The sequence below is a fragment of the Ananas comosus genome, linkage group 19 (assembly GCF_001540865.1).
Source record: "Ananas comosus cultivar F153 linkage group 19, ASM154086v1, whole genome shotgun sequence".
NCBI lineage: Eukaryota > Viridiplantae > Streptophyta > Magnoliopsida > Poales > Bromeliaceae > Ananas > Ananas comosus.
In genome coordinates, this window is record NC_033639.1 from 6,429,754 (window position 1) to 6,446,290 (window position 16,537).

The window sequence follows — 16,537 nt, forward strand, 5'->3', positions numbered from 1 at the left end:
AGATATTATGTTAGATTGACTTATGAATCCCCAAGAAATTTGGGTATTTGGTGTTGGTATAAAACCTAGGGTTAAAAATGGGATTTTGTAAGGTATGAGATATAACATGGGTTTGATTTCTTGTAGCTATAATTAGAGTATAAACCGATGCGTTGGAAGACTCGGGTCGAAGTTCCGACGAGTCTACGCAGAGTTGTTGAGGAAAAACCTCATTTCGGCTTTGTTTGCCATGGGTCGAGAAAAATCGGCAACCATAAATCGTGAAACTTGGGTTTTAGCACTCCAGCATCCCTACGAGGTGGGTGGTGCTATCCGAAACAGTTGGATTTCTCTTTACCTCTAAGTCACCATTTGAGTCTGTATGTGTAGGATTCATGCATTGTAGGGTTAAATGGTAAACATGTTGGTACTTATTGCATGCTTTTAGTATAAAGATGCATTTGATTTGACAATAGAACATTGGACACTTGGGAACCCTATAGATGCATAACTTGAGATAAGAACCTAGCCAAGGTCGAAAACATGGTGACATTGTGACAAATGATTGAAATAGCACATTGTGGCATTGAATGCTAGTAAATGGAACACTTTGCGTGTTGTGGCGTTAGTGGACATGGCATCCTCATGGCTTGTGGATTGGATCATACTCACCTATAGTCTTATGCTCGAGGGTGGTCGCTCCCCTTCAAGCGATGAGCTTCAGAGTGGTCATTACTGGGTCGTAGCGGTATCTCCCCAGAAGACGGTCCCATCAGGTCGTAGCGGTATCTCCCTGATAGTAGGGATTTGATTGGTGAGTTTTGGGGCTAAACCTATGGGTTAGCCAAGAGGATTAGGTGTTGACAAAGACAGTCTGCATGCATCATGAGCATCATATATATATTGTTTCATTATCCTTGCCCAGGCATAGTGGCTGCATTTGTTCAGAAATGACTATCTATCTATCTGTTTTCTTCTACTCATGCCTGATTCGACCTAGTGGAAAAGTCAGCAGGGTCGGCGGCCGAACCCACTAGTAACTTCTTGTAGTTCTCACCCCACCATTTTTACAGATCTGAGCGCGAGCGGGGAGGTCGAGGATCGCGGCAATGGTATCGCGCCCTAGATAGTGGACACCTGTGCATTAGTCGTACCTTTATTTCATTTCTTGTATATGACGAAAAGGACGTATTTTGGGAGATAAAATTGTATATAAAGACAGATGTAAAAGATTTGTATTTTGGTTAGATGTAATCAAGTTTAGTGAATAGATGTAATAGTTAGAATTTACTTTCACTTGCTCTTGTTACTTGCCTTTGTGCAAGTCATGTATATGTAATTCTTCTTGGGCAATTCTTTGTACATGTTATGAACTTGTGGGGCCTTGGGCGGACAAAGGAAGCTCTTTCCATTCGGCGTCTGTGTAAATGCTCGAACCGACCAAATTGGCGGTCGCGAGGCGTGACAGATAAGATTGTATTAGAGCATGGAGAAGTGAAAGTATCGGGTGGACCTAGGAAACCCTAGGACGGAAACCTTAAGGATTTAGGGACGTGAGTGACGTGGAATCAACTTATAGCGAAAGCTAAGTGGATTGGGTTAGTTGTTAATATGTCTTTAATAGTAATTAGGGACTAATCCAAATCGATATTTGTTCTCAACTCGAGAGGTTATGTTGGCAGCCAACATCATAATGCCTAGGGATGAGAATGGATCCACTTGATTGCTTTCGCCTGATTGGGTTCTATTTAGGTATGTCGTAGCGACATGTGAGCGTCGTAGGTCGAGTGACTGATGTGGTTGTTACGTTTCAGGAAACGATGCCATGCGGTAGACCTCGAACAAGGTCGGGGCCTGAAGAGCCGAATATGACCCCCAAACAATCCGGGGCGAGCGGTGATGGGGAGCTCTATAAACAGTTATCTGCACTTGTGGGAATAGTGCGACAACAGGCGGAGTCTGTGCAACGCCAGGAGGAACAAATTAAGCGGCTCCAAGAGGCCTGGGCACAGCAGCAGGCAGCGACAGCTCAGGCGGGCATCGAGCGACCTGTCTCCCCCTGTCGTGATACCAAGTACGACAGAGGGTGTGGCGCGACGGCGATACCAGTTGCGGCACGACCTGCACCGTCGATGGTGGCAACCGATTCGGGCACTTCAAATCCCGATAGTGTGGCAGTAGAGGCGGAGAGGGAGAGTGCACTCACGACCGTCGTAATGTTCAAGAAGTTTAACCAGCCAATGTTCGACGGAAAAAAGGTTGAACCGTGAATGGTGGAGTCGTGGATCGACTCGATGGAGATACTCTTCAAGGATCTCTATACTTTGGAGAAAGATAAGGTGCACCTTGCAACGCACTGTTTGGAGAAGTCGGTAAAAGTATGGTGGAAGAAGGTTAAGCGGAACCAACCTTCTAACCTTTCGTCCATAGTTTGGAAGGAATTTCGGGGATTAATGTTTTCTAATTATTTCCCCGATAGTGAGAAGAAGAAGCTTTAGAATCAATTTCGGAAGCTAAGACAAGGAAATCGCTCGGTGGGAGAATATGAGCGGGAGTTTTCTCAAATTATCGACTATGTCCCTGATGTAGTTCAGGACGACAAGGATAGGACCGATTGGTTCGAGAGTGGACTTCGGCCGAAAATTTACAAGGTGGTGCATATCCTCAAACTCACGACTTTTGCGGAGGTGTTGGACCAAGCGTTGTGGGTAGAGCACGGCAATGCCTATGCGCGTGTGGAGCGCGAATCTTTTGAAAAGGAAAGAGACAAAGGAAAGAAGTGGACCGCGAGTAGTACCGGGGGTCAGTCGAGTCCTAGGAGGCCCCCTCGGTATCCACGATCGCAGTCGAGGAGCTGGGGACCCAGTCGATATGTTATTTGCGGCGGAGATCATCGACCGTCGAGCTGCCCACAGTGTAAGAGGAGGTGTTATAGGTGTGGCCAGGTTGGACACATTAGCCGGGAGTGCCCGGGTGGAACATCGCCTGCCCCCTCAGTTGCATCAGTCCAGTTCGCCTCGAGACAGCTCGCGGGACTGCTACCTGCTATGTTAGCTGGATGCTCATCCTTGCCGCGTCAGCCAGAGGGATCTCAAGCGGCGCCGAGTGGTCGAGTTTTTGCTGCCCAAGTGGAGGAGCCTGCCGTAGCTGACGATGTCGTGGCAGGTATTGTTCTAATTAGTGGCATCAGAACTAGAGCATTATTTGACACAGGCACATCAAATTCATTCATTAGCATGTCATTCACTAAAGCTCATGATATTGAAATTTCGGAGAGTGTGGATGCTTGGTGGGTCTATGCACCCGAGCATACCTTTAGTGTCAAGGAGGAATGTGTGGCTTATCTAGTGCAAATTGGCGATTGGATTATGCCGGCGGACTTACTTGTGTTGAGCCGGATGAAAGGCTTCGACATAATTCTCAGAATAGATTGGCTCTCGAAATATTATGCCACCATTGATTGCGAAAGCAAGGTAATCACTTTTCGTGAGCCCGGTCAGCAGGAAGTGGTTTATCGTGCTTGTAAAGGCTCGCTCTTTGCTATGACAGTGTCAACGTCGAGATTGAGGAAGTTGATCCAAAGTGGATGTGTAGCCTACTTGGCGTTGGTGGTGGAGACTCGAAAGGAGCTCCCAACGCTAGGGGATATTCCGGTAGTGAGTGAATTTTCGGATGTGTTTCCCGTGGAATTACCGGAATTGCCATCGAACCGGGAGATCAAGTTGGTCATTGACTTAGTTCCCGGAACGGCGCTAATTTCGAAGGCCCCATATAGAATGGCACCAGCAAAGTTAAGGGAGTTGAAGGCTCAACTGTAAGATCTGCTCAACAAAGGCTTTGTGAAACCAAGTGTGTTGCCGTGGGGAGCTCCGATGCTATCCGTGAAGAAGAATGATGGAACGTTTCGGCTATGCGTGGATTATCGCGAGTTGAACAAGGTGACGATTAAGAATAAATACCAATTGCCTAGAATTGATGATATTTTCGACCAGTTGCAAGGGTCTTGGGTATATTCGAAGATTGATCTTCAATCGGGGTACCACTAGTTGAAGATCAAGCCGGAGGACGTGCATAAAATGACGTTTCGTATGCGTTATGGCCATTATGAGTTCACGGTAATGCCGTTTGGGCTTACAAATTCCCCTGCTGCATTTATGAGCTTGATGAAGCGGGTCTTCCGGCTGTTGTTGAATCGATGTGTCGTGGTATTCATTGACGACCTATTGATCTATTCTCGGAGTGATGTAGAGTATGAGCAGCATTTGAGGGCCGTGATGCAAATTCTTCGAGAAGAGAAGCTCTATACTAAGCTAAAGAAATGTGACTTTTGGCTTCATGAGGTCGCCTTCATAAGTCATGTGATTTTCTTGAGTGGTGTCTCCGTTGACCCAAAGAAAGTTGAGGCAATTAAAGATTGGCCTCGCCCGACGAGTGTTGCGGAGATCCGCAGTTTCCTGTGCCTTGTGGGTTACTATCGGCGGTTTATGGAGGGGTTTGCCAAGATAACTATCCACTAATGCGCCTCACGCACAAGAAAACAAAGTATGTGTGGAGCGATGATTGTGATCCGAGCTTTCGGGAGTTGAAAGCAAGGCTAACTTCGATCTCTGTACTCGCCCTACCGATTCAGGGGGAGAGTTTCGTGGTCTATAGTGATGCTTCATATTGTGGTCTTGGTTGTGTTCTGATGCAATGTGGGCGAGTTATTGCTTATGCTTCTCGCCAATTAAAGAGGTATGAGAAGAACTACTCTATACATGACCTTGACCTAGCCACGGTGATATTCGCGTTGAAGTTATGGAGGCACTACCTATATGGCGAGCACTGTGAGGTATATACCGATCATAAAAGCCTTAAGTACTTATACACCCAGAAGGAGCTGAATATGCAGCAACGTCGGTGGTTGGAATTGGTGAAGGACTATGATGTCACCATTCTTTACCACCCAGGAAAAGCCAACGTAGCGGCCGATGCACTTAGTGAAAGTCGGTGGAAAATCTGGCTACAACAATTACACATCAACCATCATTGCAGAGTGAGATGCAACGGTTTGGTCTTGAAGTAGTAGCTCCAGAGGTTCCGGCTATTCTTGCTGCATTGGTGATTCAACCAACCTTGTTGGAGAAGATTCGGGATCAACAAGCTTTGGATCTATATCTCCAAAAGGTGCGGAGTGATGTCGAGAGCGGGCGCGCCGGTGATTTCGGTGTAGAGTCCAATGGCGCACTTCGATTTCGAAATCGTTGGTACGTGCCCAAGGATGAGGACATTCGGAAAGCCATATTGCAAGAAGTGCATCAATCTCCTTGTAGTGTACATCCGGGCGGCACTAAAATGTATAAAGATTTAAAAGTGCATTATTAGTGGCCGGGGATGAAGAAGGACATTGGGGAATTTGTTGCACAGTGTCTGATGTGCCAACAAGTTAAAGCGGAGCGTCAATTCCCAGCGGGAAAGCTTCAAAGCTTATCTATCCCCATTTGGAAGTGGGAAGACATAGCGATGGACTTTGTGGTGGGATTACCCCGCTCGCAAGGTGGCCACGATGCAATTTGGGTGGTGGTGGATCGCTTGATGAAGTCAGCACATTTTTTGCCGATCCACACCACTTGGTCCGGAGACAAGTTGGCGCAGGTGTATCTTGATGAGGTTGTGAGACTATATGGGGTTCCGACATCTATAGTATTGGATCAAGACCCCCTCATTCACATCCCACTTTTGGAAGAGCTTGCAAGATTCTCTGGGCACACGGCTCGACTTTAGCATGGCATTTCATCCTCAAAGTGATGGTCAATCGGAAAGGACGATACAAATCCTTGAGGACATGCTTAGGGCATGTGTACTTGATTACAAGGGGGGATGGCACGATTGTTTGCCGATGGCCGAGTTCGCATATAATAATAGCTACTACGAGAGAATTGCAATGGCGCCATTTGAGGCTCTCTATGGAAGGAAGCGTCGCTCCCCTATTCATTGGAGCGAGGTGGGTGAAAGAGCCATCCTTGGTCCGAATGTGTTGCGGGAGGCGGAGGAGAAAGTTCGCCTTGCTCACCAACGGCTCTTGACGGCGCAAACTCGACAGCAAAGTAATGCTAATAAGCGCCGGAAAGATCTTGAGTTCGTAGTTGGAGACCATGTTTTCTTGAAAGTGTCACCCATGCGTGGTGTGAAGCGGTTTAGGGTTCGAGAGAAGCTTAGCCCATGATTCATTGAACCATATGAGGTCCTGGAGCATGTTGGTGCAGTGGCATATAGACTTGCATTACTATTGAGGCTTACGGGAGTTCATAATGTGTTCCATGTATCCAATCTCCACAAGTATACCCATAACTCCTCTCATGTCCTGGAGTATGAACCGGTGGAGTTGCACGAGAATATGACCTATGAAGAATTCCCGGTGTGCATCCTTGCTCGAGAAGTGAAGAAATTGCGGAATCGTACAATTCCGTATGTAAAGGTTCAGCGAAGCAATCATGTAAAGCGTGAAGTCACTTGGGAACTCGAGGAGACGATGTGAAAGACCTATCCTCATTTATTTGAGTGGATGAGCTAAGGTATGGATTTGAGTTTCGTGGACGAAACTATTTTTAAGGGTGGGAAATGTAACATGCCGAATCCCCAGTAGGATGTGCCGAACTTCAGTCAAATTGACCGAAGTATGGTGATGGACAAGATGGTGAGGTCCGTGAGTTGTTCCGAATGCTTCGGAATGGTTTGGATAGGTGCTTGGGACGTTGGAGAGCAAATCGAAAAGTTTCGAGACGAATGAGAGTGTTTTTGCTCTCGTGGTCCGGACCCTGGCAGCAAGGTCCGAACCCTAGTTGCGAAATTGTGAAAATTGCTCTCGGGGTCCAGACCCTGAGTGCAAGATCCATACCCTGAACGCGCAGAAATTTTGGGAGGTCCAAAATATCAGTTTTGTGAGGGGCCTTGATGCAAATGTCATTTGGGAGGGTTAATATATGGGTTCTATACCCTTAGTCCTCATTTCCCTCATATGAGACCAAAGAGAAGAAGCTCTCTTTCTCTCTCTTGAACCTTCTCTCACTCTCTACTCTCTCGCTTTCTCTCTTCCTCTCTCTAGGGTTTGCTCCAAAAGTAGAGTTTGGAGGAAAAAGGAAGCTTACTTGAGAGTGAAGCTAACTCTTGTGCAAGGAGTTGAGGAAGAAGCTAGAAGTTGAGGTGAGTTTGTGTGGTTATGAGCTAGGGTTTGGCTAAATCTCTTCTAGTTGTTGTTCCTAGAAGATATTATGTTAGATTGACTCATGAATCCCCAAGAAATTTGGGTATTTGGTGTTGTTATAAACCCTAGGGTTAAAAATGAGGTTTTGTAAGGTATGAGATCTAACATGGATTTGATCTCTTGTAGCCCTAATTGGAGTATAAATCGACACGTTGGAAGACTCGGATCGAAGTTCCGACGAGTCTACGTCGAGTTGTTGAGGAAAAACCTCATTTTGGGTTCGTTTACCGTGGGTCGAGGGAAATCGGCGACCATAAATCGTGGAACTTGGGTTTTAGCACTCCAGCATCCCTACGAGGTGGGTGGTGCTATCCGAAACAGTTGGATTTCTTTTACGTCTAAGTCACCATTTGAGCATGTATGTGTATGATTCATGCATTGTAGGGTTAAATGGTAAACATGTTGGTACTTATTGCATGTTTTTAGTGTAAAGATGCATTTGATTTGACAATGGAACATTGGACACTTGCGAACCCTATAGATGCATGAATTGAGATAAGAACCTAGCCAAGGTAGAAAATATGGTGTCATTGTGACAAATGATTGAAATAGCACCTTGTGGCATTGAATGCTAGTGAATGAAACACTTTGCGTGTTGTGTTATTAGTGGACATGGCATCCTCAGGGCTTGTGGATTGGATCATATTCACCTATAGTCTTATGCTTGAGGGCGATTGCTCCCCCTCAAGCGATGAGCTCCGGAGTGGTCATCACTAGGTCGTAGTGGTATCTCCCCAGAAAACGGTCTCGTCGGGTTGTAGTGGTATCTCCCCGATAGTAGGAATTTGGTTGGTGAGTTTTGGGGCTAAACCTACCGGTTAGCCAAGAGGATTGGGTATTGGCAAAGACAATCTACATGCATCATGAGCATCATATATATATTGTTTCATTATCCTTGCCCAGGCATAGTAGCTGCATTTGTTTAGAAATAACTATCTATCTATCTATCTGTTTTCTTCTACTCATACCTAATTGGACCTAGTGGGAAAGTCGGCGGGGTCGGCGGCCGAACCCACTGGGAACTTCTTGTAGTTCTCATCCCACAATTTTTACAGATCTGAGCGTGAGCGGGGTGGTCGAGGATCGCGGAAAGGGCATAGAGCCCTAGGTTGTGGATACCCGTGCATTAGTTGTACCTTTATTTCATCTCTTGTATATAACGAAAAGGATGCATTTTGGGAGATAAAATTGTATATAAAGACAGATGTAAAAGATTTGTATTTTGGTTAGATGTAATCAAGTTTAGTGAATGGATGTAATAGTTAGGATTTACTTTGTAAGGTATCGGACTTCTAAAATTATGAAGTTACGGTGCGATGTAATGTGTGAATTTTAAATGTAAAAGTGAAAATAAATAAAAATAGTATGAGATACTATTTTTATTGGATTTAGAGAAGTGAAATATATGTTGGGAATGACCTGTGCTGAAATCGAAGCGAAAACAGAATATTTAGAATTTCCTGTGTGAAACGGGACGGATAAATTAGCAGAAAATGCACAGTGTCAGAAAATTATGAAAACTGGAGGATAAGTCAGAATTATTTTTACGAGGTTAGATTTAAAGTTTCAGCCCATTCTAACACCTGGAAGGTGAAAAATAAAATCCGACAGTTATCTGATAAAGATTACAATTCGGTACAGATTTTGGTGACCAAACGGGGTCGAAACTGAAAGATTAAAATTTCTTTCGTTAAGTTAAGCAAAACCGAACATGACTGTCAAATTTGAGCTCAAACGGATATTCAGGGAGCTCCGACGAAAAATATCAGATTTGGAGCTGCCTGATGTGAATAGTATATGCTACTATTGAGGGTTGACTATAAGTAGAAGCTTCTAGTGACTTGGCTTCTTCTTCACAGCCAAGCACCACCCCCACAAGAGCACGTTCATGGTGGTAGTGAGAGAAATCCTCACTTTCTCTCTCTAAATAACTCTCTCATCTCTCTAGATCTTTCGCCTAAATTCGCGGCGTTGGCGGAGAACGAGCTTACGAACGCATTGGGAGCGACGGATCGAGTTTTCGTGCGCCCGTTGGAGCGGCGTGCTTCCGTCTCGGCATTCATATTTTGGTAAGCTATCGGGATTTGGCTTAATCCTTAAGTTTAAGTGTTCTAATAGCCTCTAATGTGAAGTTAGCTTGTTAAATCCTTAATATTTGGATTGTTTGGAGCATATGTTGAGGCTAGGGTGTGAAAATGGGGGTTTACAAATTAGGTGGGGTTTGATCTAATTTGACCCTTCGTAAACCTAATTGCAAGGTAAACGAACGCGTTGGCGAAGTCGGTTCGGCGATTCGTCGAGCCGTTGTAAAGTTATTAAAGAAACGGTCGTTTAGGCTTCGTTTCCGCCTGGAGGGCCGAGGCGACATCGTATACTCATGAAAACGGATTTGAAGCATCGTGGCACATAACCGAAGACCTTTAATTTTCGGATCGTGAATTGGAGGCCGTTCGGGTGGTCGCGCGAGAGATCGGGCCAAACCGGGTGCCGGGTGCCGCGGGAGGCCGATTGCAAGTGTCGACAAGCAATCGGAATGCGATAAAAGGTGGGGGGTGTCATCCCGAAGCAACTGAGCTTCCTTTTATGTCTAAGTTCTATATCTTGATCATATTCCTATATGTTGATATATTGTGCATTATAGGATTAGTAGATGATTACATTTCCATTCCTTGCATGTTACCTAGGTTGTGTAGCATTGTGGGCTTGACACTTGATCTTAGGTTGCATGAGGATTGGGTCTTGTGACAAGAATCCTATAGTGACAAGAATGATGATGAACTTTGACATGTAATTGGCCTAGACGAGTGGCATTTGAACTAGTGTAACAAAGACACTATAATATTGACGAGTGGCATGTCGATTTAGTGTATTAAGACACATATAACATCATGACATAGACGAGTGGCATCAAATCTAGTGTAGTGGAACACTATGGCATTTGAACCTAGGGATAGTAGATTTTCCCGATTGTCATGTTGTAGACATTATGCATTTGGCATTAGTGCATTTGAGGCATTGATTATGCATTTGGCATTAGTGCATTTGAGGCATTGATTATGCATTTGGTATTGTGCAGCAGAGGCACATTGACCCTGGTAGATAGGGTATCCTCGTAAGAGGATTGGATCATACTCACTAGTCTGTTTTTACTTGTCGGTGGTCGCTCCACCGAGGCACGAGTCTCCGGAGTACTTCACTAGGGGCAGACGTAGTTGTCCCGCAGGCGGTCTCGGTGTGCGAGTGCAGCTTCTCCTCACCTATGAGATTGAGAGTGAGTCGAGGGCGTAACCTTCGGGTTAGCCAAGCAGATTGGGTAAAGAATATGAATGGCGTAGCAGATTTGCATTCATACCTTGAATTGACATTGAGACATAGTAGCATGTTGTAGATACATCACTATGTAGTAGCTTATTTCCTTATTGTTGAGACATAGTAGCATGTTGTAGATACATCACTATGTAGTAGTTCATTTTCTTATTGTTGAGACATAGTAGCATGTTGTAGATACATCACTATGTAGTAGCTCACTTCCTTATTGTTGAGACATAGTAGCATGTGTAGAGACATCACTATGTAGTAGCTCATTTCCTTATTGTTGAGACATAGTAGCATATTGTAGATACATTACTATGTAGTAACTCATTTCCACTATTGTTGAAGCATAGTATCATGATTAGTAGAATATCATTGCTATGTTCATGCATTCCATGATTACAGAGGCATAGTAGCATGTGTATATTCCATTACTATGTAGCAGCTCGTACCTAGTAGAGCGAGATTGAGTCGGGCGAGGAGCGGGGTAGCTCTTTGCCTAGGACCTTCGAGATTGAGTCGGGCAAGGAGCGGGGTAGCTCTTTGTCTAGGACCTTTGAGATTTGAGATCTTAGGCAAGTTGGCCTAGTCGATTGGGTTGTAACATGAATAGCATAAGTGGATTGCATTCATGCCATGATTGGACATAGTAGACTGCATAACTATGTTGTAGTTGTATTTATTACACTGTTGAAGCATACTAGCATGATAGTAGGTTATTGCTAGATGATGTTCCATGCATTCTTTGCATTTGATGGCATAGTAGATATAGTAGCAATGTATTTCTATCTACCTTTCTATCTATCTATCTGTGCCAGCTTAGACCTAGTGGGAAAACCGGCGGCGTCGGCGGCCGAACCCACTGGGAACTATATTTATATAGTTCTCACCCCGTGTGGTTTTGGGGTACAGGTACACACGAGAGCGTACCGGCAGAGGACCGTGGTAAGGGCACAGCGCCCTAGTAGCTAGTAGCTTTCCTTATGCATTAGAGTACCCTCGTGTACATAGAGATGTAAATGTATTTGGAAGTTACTTATGTATTTGGAGAGCCATTTTGTATTATGAGAAGAATATGTATTCATTTGGGAAGATGAAAATGTAAATCAATATGAAAAATGAGGTTGAATGAATGTAATAGCTAGATGTATCTCTCTTTATTTCACTTGTATGTTACTTGTGATTCTTGCTCTTAATTGTATAGCACTAGTGGTGCTTCGTCGTATCATGTATGTTCAATGAATTTCTCCTGGGCAAATTCTTGTACATGATATTGTCGTTGAGCCTTGGGCGAACAGGAGAGGTGCTGTCCGTTCGGCGTCTGATCGACGTGCCCGGATCTGGCCAAATTGGGGGGTCGCGGGGCGTGACATACTTTCACTTGCTCTTGTTACTTGCCTTCGTGCAAGTCATGTATATTGTAATTCTTCTTGGGCAATTCTTTATACATGTTATGAACTTGTGGAGCCTTGGGCGGACAGGGAAAGCTCTGTCCATTTGGCGTCTGTGTACGTGCCCGAACCGACCAAATTGGCGGTCGCGGGGCGTGACAAATATAGTAGTTTCAAATCTTTATACATTTTAGTGCCACCCGGATACAAAGTATAGGGTGCTCAATTAGCTTCCATCAAAATTTCCTCTATGATCTCTTTTTCCGCCAGTACACAAATTCAATTTTGAAATTGTAGTATTTCTTGATCATCTAAGTGAAACTTACCGGCGTGTCCATCATCAATCTTGGATCGAATTTTTTGCAACTCCGAATTTTGGACTTGCTTTTCTTTTATCCATTCCATCAAGGTAGGCTGCACAACCAAGGACATCAATTTCTATGGTGTGTCGAGAGCTACCACTTCCAATTTCCATTTGTCTCATTTCCGCCAACAATGGTGGTCACTACACCAAAAGGGACTTTTAAGGGCAATTTAAACAGTCGGAAAAAAAAATAAAAAATGCCAAGAAAAGTATATCTCGGCAGTTTTTTGCGGCACTTGCAAGTGCCGGTTAAAAGTCCGTCGGCAATTAATTTGCCGGCACTTCTTACAAACGGCCAGGAAATGTCAAAAAACTGGCACTTTAAACTGCAACCTATAAGAATCCATGCTGGCACTCATAAGTGCCAGAAATGTTCTCTCTTTTGGCACTCAAAACTGCCGGCTTTACTTATTTTTAGCGATAGTTTTTTTAGCCGGCAAAGTTTTAAGGGCACTTAGTAATGCCTGCAATAAACAAAAAATTATAATTCCTAATTAGATATCCCGACCAAAAAAAGTGCCGGCAAAAATTTGAATTTGTGATGCATTATTATATTTTTGTAATTAGATGAATAGGGATTCATATATTTTCAATAAAATAATGATTTAGTTATCTAAAATAAGTATTCAACGTTAATACAGAAGATTATGAAAGATATTTAGACATATGCAAATAAAAATAATAATCACAAATACATTTGCTCACAAAAAAGTATTTAAACACAACCAAATGACATAATACTACAAATTTTAGTAGCCAAAATCAAGTACAAAATAACAACTTTTTAAAGTTTCACAAAAAATCAATTTCGATTTGCATCCACGAAAAACATAAAAACTAATACTTCAGTCGATCTCATAACTCGAATCACATATTTTTTTCTGAACAAAATGAAGGAGTTGAAGCGTTGTGATCGATCAATAGATTGCTTCAACTCACTGGCTTAACCTGCATTAGAGAAAAAAAATAAAATAAAAACCCAAGGTTACATTGAACAATTCTAACTTGTTTTTCAGCAAATTGCTAAAATATGCAACATTAATTAATTCATATACTCCAACTATATATTTTTGATCTAATCTTTCACCTCCTATGATAGTAGAAGGAGCCTTAATAAACATAAGTCCTCCAAGCAAATCACAATCACCTTTTGATAGCATAAAGTGAGATTTAGACCGCTAATAAAACACTGCGTGTATTCTAATTCTTTAACTTTCATTTAGAACATGTAATAAAAAATATTAGTACAACTAAGTGCTCAAGCTACACATACACAGACAGACTTGCCCTGATGCAAAAGAAAACTAACCGAAAAGAATAAAAGAATAATCATGATACAATTCTCTAACTAATAAAGATACAGAATAACCTCCAAAAGTCAACCATCAACCACAAAAATATCCAAGGAACCATCAATAATAAAAAACACGTGCTTCTTGAATGTCGAGACCAACTTTAGCAAGCAAGGAAGTTAACTAGTAAAAAAAAAACAATACAAAAATTAATTAATATCATGAGAATATGTGAAATATACTTATTCATTGAGTCATAATATGATTTCAAATTTAATAAAGAGATCAATCACTTGACTAGGGAGCTTTGGCTCATCATCTGTTGAAAAAGTGATCTCGCGCATTGGCCTACAAGAACATCAGATATAAAAAATTATCAAGTATACTAACTAAGAAATTATCAGAAATTTTCTTAGTATACTAACTAAGAAAAAAAACAGGGAAGCACTCGACAACTGATTTATGCTTAAATATAAAATAAATAAATTATTGTAACGCCCCTAATAGTCCCACATCGAATGGGATACTGATTCTGATTAGTTTATATGAGGCCTACACGCTAGTAATAATAACCCGGCTTAAACATTTTGGACTGTGGTTGGGCCCAACGAGTTATTATTGCTAGTGGGCTGGGTCGTTGTAATTGGTATCAGAGCCAGTTCACCAGCTGGATATGTGTGGCAAGTCTCGGCTGAGCTAGGGTCTGGATGACGGGCTAGTGAGATGAGTCTCAGATCGCCTGGTGATCTTGGACTGTGTGTGTGATTGGACTGACGAGGACGTCAGAGCCTTAACAGGGGGTATCTGTGATACTCCAATAGTCCCATATCCTATAGGTATAGGGTTTTATGAGCTTCGGCTCAAAAAATAAATAAATTCTAGCCATCCAACGAAATTACCTCCAAGTTTTAGAGGCACAAAGTATAAAGTAGGATAAACACCTGCATTCTTCCACCACTAAAATTCATCCAGATCAAATGCTATAGGGTTCACGCAAACATTAGCAATGTAAAAATAGCTATTAATTATGTAGATGAAATTTCAACAAAGCAAAAAATTTTCAAAAGTCAAGAAACGCAAACTAGAACAACTAAATCTGATAGTAAAAAGAAGCAAGCAAATAGCACTCTAAGGTGGATTTAGCATGAAAGTATTAGTTGAAATAGCTAGTGACCTGAAGGAGTGCGAGTAAGAATGAACAGCTCTATCTCCACCTTTAACCTGTTGGCTATCAACTTCAAGAGCCAAAGCTTTATGATCCGATGACTGAGCAAAGGGCGGATAGAAATAAATGCTGAAGAATGGATCAGATAAGAGAAGTAAAGACATGAAATTAAGATAAAACTAAGTAATGAATGTGCAAAGCAGAAAATGAGAAACGTTATTTTCAAAAGGAAATCACAATAAGAAGAGCCAGAAGCACCTTTGTTCATTGGCTGCATATGAAAAATGTTTCACAATTTACTCCTCCTGCCTATTAGAATGAGAAGTCTCATGTTTGGCCATACTGTGAATATTCATTTCCTGAAGAGAAACTCTTTCTGATATAAATAACAAATTCAACATATTAAATTAGAATTTGGCATTCTTATAAGAACTGAAAAGAAGTATGCAAGTGGATGGCTTTCTTCAAGATTCACATAATACATTTGATCTAATGGCCTAATAAAATTAAGCTGTTTACCTCCTAAGATCTTGATTGACTCAAAAGGCACCAAATCTTGCTTTGGCTTGGTGGTTGGTATCCGAGACCCAAGTTCGAATCCTAGTTGATTCATATTTTCAGCTAAGTTTATTTCTAAATGAAATAAACGAAGCGGGTAGCGTGCTACCTATCTCTCAAAAATTCTAAAATTTCATGGAAGCAATTGGGGAGAATAAAACTACAACTTTTGATAAGTACACCAAGTAAAATTTTACAGACAAGCAATAACCATGACAACAGTTGATCTAAATACTTAAACAATAAAATTGAAAAATAAAGATTGCATCATAAATCACATCCAATTATGACAAGCTCCATACTTTTCAATCAGATATTACTACTTTATGCTGAAACTTCATCTCCACTTGTCTTACCTTCTTATAAGTAATTTAAAGAGTTTTCATGCACATACCACACTCAGATTTAGGAAAAATGTACAGAAACAGCAAATGGGCGAAGGCTCTGTTGAGCCAATAAGGCGCGGACATATGGTACACCGGTACTCCATTCAGTTGTATTGATTTACAGTGCATCAGGAGCATCGGAAGTGTAGCCATGTGGTGTGTCCACATTGGCGTGTCTTAATTTAACCCGATCCGCTTAGGATGTGGATTAGGACTTATCCTAATAGGTTTAGGATAATAATAAATTATATGTTTCTTATCAGTTAAGAAACATATCTACTAGAGAATATCTATCATATCCTAGTTCTTATCCTAATCTCTTTGTGAGATTCAGGATATTTAGGAGTTCCGTTATTCTATATATACGTCCCCTTGTTTCTCCCATCTGAGAGGATTGATATTCAAATTAATTCAATATTCCATTATTCTCTCTTTTCTTCCTCTCTGGGATTTCCACCTACGTTTTCGGGGTTTTGGAGCGTGGATATAGAAGAGGACTCTGGTAGCCCTCTTCGATCGGCATCCGTTGCATCAGATCCGCAACCGATCCGTGACGTAAGGCGTACGCGTGGGAGAAGGCGAGAAACTTGGGAGATCCAGAAGCATCGAGACAAGGACGATCCAAGAAGGCTTGTAAAATAAGTAATCCGATCCGATTCGGGTTCCCGGATACATTGGCTATCAGGTTTGTAAGTTTTCGCTGCCTATTATTTCTAATAATTGGTATCAGAGCCTGCATGCTTGTTTTCGCCTTTGATCATGCTTGTGATGCGTGTGTTTTAGATCGAATGTTTCGTTGATCAATTTTTGTCGTAGATTAGTTCTACGATTGTTTTCTTTTTCGTTT